The 6,913-nt window shown below is 48.4% G+C and overlaps 1 long non-coding RNA gene across 1 annotated transcript; it reads right to left on the bottom strand.

The window, feature by feature from the left end:
- Positions 1 to 557: 557 nt before the first annotated feature.
- LOC109873481 (uncharacterized) lies at positions 558 to 3,098 on the bottom strand. Its single transcript, XR_002252594.2, has 5 exons — positions 2,813 to 3,098; positions 1,901 to 1,984; positions 1,479 to 1,609; positions 984 to 1,090; positions 558 to 752 (listed from the first exon to the last, which is right to left on the bottom strand). It is a non-coding gene; the product is annotated as an uncharacterized LOC109873481 (long non-coding RNA).
- Positions 3,099 to 6,913: the final 3,815 nt, after the last annotated feature.

Here is a 6,913-nt window from a genome sequence, read left to right on the forward strand (position 1 = left end):
GTACTCATGAGCGGCATGGTTTTCCATGTTCGAAGTGGGCCTATTTGTTTGGCAAGAAAGCTGTGCAAGGCTGCATCTCACTGTAGTTTACTTATCTGTATCTCCATTCACCCTTTGTTTACTGCATTTATTTACTGTTAATGTAACTAGCCTAAATATAGATTGATAAATGCATGACATAATCTGATATTTTGTTTGCTAGGCCTACTTGTTTACCACCGTTTTGTTTGCATTCATTCATTCGCAAACAAGTGTCTGTATTCTAAGCCAAATAAGGCTATTCAGTAATTTTGTTTGCATGCATGAATAAATAGGTTACGACTTTCAGCACCTTGTTTGCATTATTTTGGTAAAGCACGACTGCATTCACATAGGTTGTTTGTAATAGGTGAATTACCCTATCCGAATACCCTATCCTACCAATATATTCATTACCAAAACGGCCTTGCTTTAGTGTGTAGGTCACTGACCGTTGTGCTGATACAGCGCAGTGGAGATTGCAGCGAAATCTGTAGCCTACCTGTCACCTCAAAAGCACTCAATCAATGATCGCGTAGTCTCAGCATTTGAACTTTGTTTATTGGGGTGTAGCGTGATAAGCGGAATTCAATGTCATTCCAATGCAAGAATCCCCCCAAATTGTGCCGGATTTCAACTGCCCCCTCACCGATTTCACTTTATTCTGGCGCCAGGTCTGCAGCAGTGACAGGCACATGGGTCAGAGTGGAGACAGAGATCTAGTCTCCAGTCTCCTACAGAGAGGGATAGGACCAGGGGAGGAGAGAGAGATGAGGGGGATAAGGGAGGAAAATGATGAGGAAGAGAGTGAGAAGGGAACAGAGACGCATGAGTAAAATGAGAGAACAGGGTCAAATACAAAGAGGATTTGAAAGGGATGTGATGATATTATTTTAATAAGAGTAATACAAACAGAGAAACACTGCTTTCACCTTTTTCTAAGTGTGTGTGTGTGTGTGTGTTACCCGTAGAGAGGTGAAGATTACAGCCAGTGAACCAGTGAAGACCAGGAACACAGACAGAGGTGACAGCTGGCCCTTGTTACCATGGCAGTAGTTACTGTCTTGATCACCTGGCCAAACACACCCAACATAAACACTCAGCAGCCAGTCTGTACAAGTCAATATAGGCAACTTATTATAGCCCAACACATGCAGTTAGCTTCCTCTTAGCAGACAGTCTGTAAACATCTACAGACACATGTTTATTATGACCTAACATGAGCAGTTACCTTGCTTGTTTTCTCACCATTGACAAAGACCAAAAAGCCTTGCCTTCCTTTGCAGCAAACTAATCAAATGTTGTATTTCTTCTCCTGCTAAACTTTGCACATGCATTCTTATCCCATAGGCCAGCTCCTACAGTATACCATCTGCTGACTGTACCCTAACTGCCAGAAGCCTTCCAGCTGATTATATTTCCATGCAAATGGACAATAAAACCGTTGTATGGTATCATACCCGACTAGCAACAACAGCCAGCGTGCTGGAGGCCTGCGTCGCAGAGATTAAATGTTTATGGACCAGAGAAAAGGTCAGCGCAGAGGTCAGGAGCAACATCACACCACTGTAGGCCAAGATTAACAACACACCTGCAGGAAACAAGGACAGTTAGGACACAGCCACTGTACAGAACATAAACACATTATTCCTGTGAATTGTAGCCTAAAATAAACTGTTAGGCATGAACTATTTATGTTGTACTCCCATGGCTGACATATTGTTCCTTTTACAAATGGGGTGGTGAATTGCCAAACTTTATCTGATTGAATGCTTGTGTTAAAAACATTTCAGAATTACCAGTATTGATTTAAAATGTTATCTGTAGGCAAGGAATCATGCACATTAGAAGCACACATGTATACAGAGGGGAGTGGTCATACGTTTGAGGGTGTTACTACTGTAGTGTTGGATGAGGAAGCTCATGGCCAAACTCTGGATCGACATGAGTAGTCTCTGCCCAGGCTCTGTGCAACAAACAGACAGACGTGGAGCAAATAAAGATACAATGGTTTGTTAATTGATTGTTCATACTCGAGGGGGAAGTTGTTGGTGATGCAAAAGAGTACAGGACCTGTGATGGCATAGACCTGCAGTAGGACAGACCACCAGTTGATCCCTGATTCACTCCTGGCCTAAAGTACATTCCACAACTGAAGGGAGCTGTGCTCTAGAGAAGAGGGATGAAGGAGCATAACCCGAGATCCTCTTTATGGTTTTAATGGTAATTCCCTTGCTCCGGATAATAGTAAAAAAACCTTCACCTTCACTATACTCCATCTTCTTCCATACTGGGTATGTGGATTTATATAGCCCTCTCTCTCTCTGTGAGCTATGACCTGTTTCCATTAACTACACGGGGACGTGCACAGATATCTTCCATAAAGGCTCATAGTTCTAGACTGCCAAGGGGTCAGAGACCCCATTTGGTCTACATAGAACTCAACTGAGACATCCTTCCCTAGCTCTACTCTCACTTCCTGTTTACCCAGATTAAGTGACCTTTTGTATTTTGTTATTACAACATCCTCATCTTCTACACTATGGGTCAAGTTACCCCCTGCTTTCTCGGGTGTGTCGTGGTCTATTAAGAATATGGCTCCCACAACCAGACAGCTCAGACCGACCAGTACTCCTGTAAAGCCCCACCCCTTCCTGGAAAATACATCACCAGCTAGAGACCAACCCACACTTTCACTTCTAACGAATCTTCGTTAGAGGTAACCTCCGAACCTTATTGGTATTCGGTTCTTCTCCTAACTCTGTGATTTTTCGACAGTGTCAGTGTGTCTTACCCTCCCGCAATGTGTTATATGAACCCAGGTAGCTCTTTCAGCTATTCTCACCGCAAAGGCTGTCACCAGGAGCATGGTATGGCTCCTCCCACTGTGACTGCTTCCAGTTCCATTTCTTTAGTGATTGGACCCAGACCCAGTCTCCTGGTGTGTAATCTCCTTCTGTAGTTCTCCTGTTGGGCATAAAATCTCAGACATATGGGTGTGGTTACTGAACAGTTTCCTCATGTGTTCTGCTAGTATTTTCTGTCTCTACAACACCGTGTTCCGGCCTTCCTAATTCTTGCATTCTATATGGTCTTCCAAATACTTTCTCAAATGGGGATAACCCATCTTTATCGGGGGTCTTATCTAATTATCTCTACCATACCATCCCTCTGATTGATACGTGGCTCTGCCATTGTATCAAAACAGCAGCGTATCTAAACTATAATTTCGGCAGTATGGGTAACTTATTAAAAGGTCTGAATAAAAATTCAGCATAATGCCACAGCATTTCCTAAACTTTACTGCTGTCACGTCTACTCCCGCTTACCTGGCAACCCTCATTACGCATGCCTGCGCCCCATCATGAGGCACACCTGGACTCCATCACTACCCTGATTACTTCCCTTTAATCTAGCAACTCCCTAACATCACTCCACAGGCAGTATTGGTTCAGTTTTCATGTCCAGACATTTCTCTTGATTTGTAACTCTCCATGTTCGTTATTATTAAACTCACCACCTGCACCTGCATCCTGACTCCTTGCATCTGGTTACATAATACTGCATCAGAAATTATGGAAGAATACACCATCTTCCAGACATTCGAGAAACAGTGTCATCTACTACACCAACACTGCAACCAGCTGGCTCTACTGGATACGACCATGAAGGAGGTCCTCCACGTTCTCCACTGCCTCGACTCCACCAGCGAGCCCAGGTCAGCGATGCCCGACTTATGACGGTATTCCTTCGAAATGCAGTGGCTTCCTACTCCAGTGCTCCCTCTATTTCACCTACCAGATGGCAGCCCCCACCAAGATTGCCATGGTCATTTCCCAGCTGACCGGACAGGCGTTGGAGTGGGCTACGTCCGTCTGGGAGAGAGGAGTGGATGAGTTGGGTTCCTATGAGCGGTTCATGGCTCTGTTCAGGGCCATCCTCCAGAGAGCAGAGAGGGAGATGAGCAACCTTTTCAACACCAGCAGGGTGACCAGACTGATGTGGAGTGCGCCCTACCTTTCGGACTGTGGCAGCCTCCAGCAGATATAATGAGCCGGCATTCCGCACTCTATTCCGCAGTGGACTGCGCGAGGAGATCCAGATGGAGTTGGCATGTCAAAGATGACAACCTATCCTTGGACGCTCTCATCTCGATGGCCATCCATGCGTATCAAATCAAATCAAATTTATTTATATAGCCCTTCGTACATCAGCTGATATCTCAAAGTGCTGTACAGAAACCCAGCCTAAAACCCCAAACAGCAAGCAATGCAGGTGTAGAAGCACGGTGGCTAGGAAAAACTCCCTAGAAAGGCCAAAACCTAGGAAGAAACCTAGAGAGGAACCAGGCTATGTGGGGTGGCCAGTCCTCTTCTGGCTGTGCCGGGTGGAGATTATAACAGAACATGGCCAAGATGTTCAAATGTTCATAAATGACCAGCATGATCGTATAATAATAAGGCAGAACAGTTGAAACTGGAGCAGCAGCACAGTCAGATGGACTGGGGACAGCAAGGAGTCATCATGTCAGGTAGTCCTGGGGCATGGTCCTAGGGCTCAGGTCCTCCGAGAGAGAGAGAAAAAAAGAGATAATTAGAGAGAGCATATGTGGGGTGGCCAGTCCTCTTCTGGCTGTGCCGGGTGGAGATTAAAACAGAACATGGCCAAGATGTTCAAATGTTCATAAATGATCAGCATGTATAACCTTCTTTGGGAGTGTCGGTGTCCACCTCGCCACTTGCCTCGCTCTTATGACTGTCCTGTGGCAGAACCCATGGAGGTGGGGGCCACGCACCTCTCTGCAGCTTCGCCGGAGAGAGCTGGGGCTCTGTTTCTATTGCAGCCAGGTGGGACACCAGCTTCAGCGGTGCCCGGTGCGTCCAAACCCGGGGTCCTCTAGAGCAGAGCGGCGGCCCTGTGGCCTTCCGTCCTTAGGGTATTCCATCATCTATTTCCGCCAAACACTTTCTGGGTTCAATTTCACTGGCTGGCTTTCCCTCATCTGTCTCTATAGCTCTACTGGACTCCGCTGTCGCTGGGAACTTCATCAACCAGGCTCCTGACTCCTCCCTGAACACAACTTCTTACAAACTCTCCTCTCCTTTTCCTGTCCATGCTCTGGATATGCAACCATTGGGATCCAGCACATTTACTCACAAGCACCAGGAAAGCCTTCCCTTCTTCATCATCGCACCCATACACAAAGTCATCCTCAGCCACCCACCATCTCTTGGTCAGAGAGGAGCATTACCGCCCGGGGACCAGGATGTCGGAAGATCTGCTTTCCCACACACTGTGGTTCCACGTCGGTGGAGGGTCCTGTGAGTGTCCACCAGCCCATCAATCAGTCCTTCCGTATCGTTGGCCCGTGTTTTGGGACGTAGATGTGAACATCCGCCAGGCTCTGGAGAGGGAAGCCGCTACTGCCACCTGCCCTCCGGAGTGCATCTACGTCACCAAGGGGATCAGAGATTGGTTGCTGACCTGGGCACACACATCCCTCGCTGCTGGACATCCAGGTATCACCCGCACCGCTCAATCACTTTCTTAGAAATACTGGTGTCCCACTTTGGCGCAGGACGTTGCACAACTTGCCAACTCATGTTCAGTATGTACTAAATCTCCCCGGCATGCTCCAGCAGGTAAACTCTTTCCACTTCCCGTGGCTCAGCGTCCCTGGTCTCATCTGTCCATTGATTTTGTCACTGATTTCCCCTCTGATGGTTTCACCACCATTTTGGTGGTTGTGGACATATTCTCAAAATCATGGCGTTTCTGTCTGGTCTCCCTACCGCTCTCCAGGTTGCTGAGGCACTGTTCCAGCAGGTCTTCCAGCACTATGGCCTTCCGGGGGATATCGTCTCCGATCGTGGCCTGCAATTCACATCACGTGACTGAAGGCTTTCATGAAGAAGCAGGGGGTCATGGTCAGCCTCACCTCCGGGTACCATTCTCAATCTAACGGGCAGGTGGAGAGGATGACCCAGGAGCTGGGGAGGTTCCTGAGGTGTCACTGCCAGGACCGGCAGGGGGAGCATGCCCGATTCTTTCCTTGGGCTGAATATGCCCAGAATTCATTGCGACACTCCACCGAGCTGACTCCCTTCCAGTGTGTTCTGGGTTATCAACCGGCCCTGGCTCTGAGGAATCCGAGCCAGACCAACGCTCCTGCGGTGGACGAGTGGTTTAGACGTGCAAAAGAGGTATGGAACGATGCCCACCTAAGACTTCAGCGCACCATCCGCCGCCAGAAAGAGCAGGTGGATCGCCACCGCAGTGAGGCTCCCATGTTCCATCCTGGCGATCACATCTGGTTCTCTACCAGGAACCTCCCACTCCGCCTGCCATGTAAGAAGCTGAGTCCCCGGTTTGTGGGGCTGTTCAAGGTACTCCGGAGGGTCAACGAGGTAGATTACAACTCCCCACTAACTATACGATCTCACCATCTTTTCATCTTTTCATTTTCCCTGGCTGATGCCATCCCCCAACACCACTCCGCCTCCCTTGAACACACTGAGGGGAGCCCCGCCTATGCCGTCAGATCACTCCTTTATGTTGTGTGAGTCGGCTCCAGTACCTGGTGGACTGGGAGGGGTATGGTCCAGAGGAGTGGTGCTGAGTTCCGGTGTACGACATTCTAGATCCCAACATCATCCGAGAATTCCACCTTCGCCATCTGGCCCGCTCCTCGACGGCTTCGTCCTACGGCTCGAGTTGCGTGTCGGGGTGGGGGTGGGGGCAACCCATCATTACGCACACCTGGCAACCCTCTTTATGCACACCTGCGCCCCTTCATGAGGCACACCTGGAATCCATCACTTCCCTGATTACTCCCCCTTTATCTAGCACTCCCTCGCATCACTCTTCATGCAGCATTGGTTCAGTTTTCATGTCC

The sequence above is a fragment of the Oncorhynchus kisutch genome, linkage group LG28, assembly GCF_002021735.2.
Source record: "Oncorhynchus kisutch isolate 150728-3 linkage group LG28, Okis_V2, whole genome shotgun sequence".
Classification (NCBI taxonomy): Eukaryota; Metazoa; Chordata; class Actinopteri; order Salmoniformes; family Salmonidae; genus Oncorhynchus; species Oncorhynchus kisutch.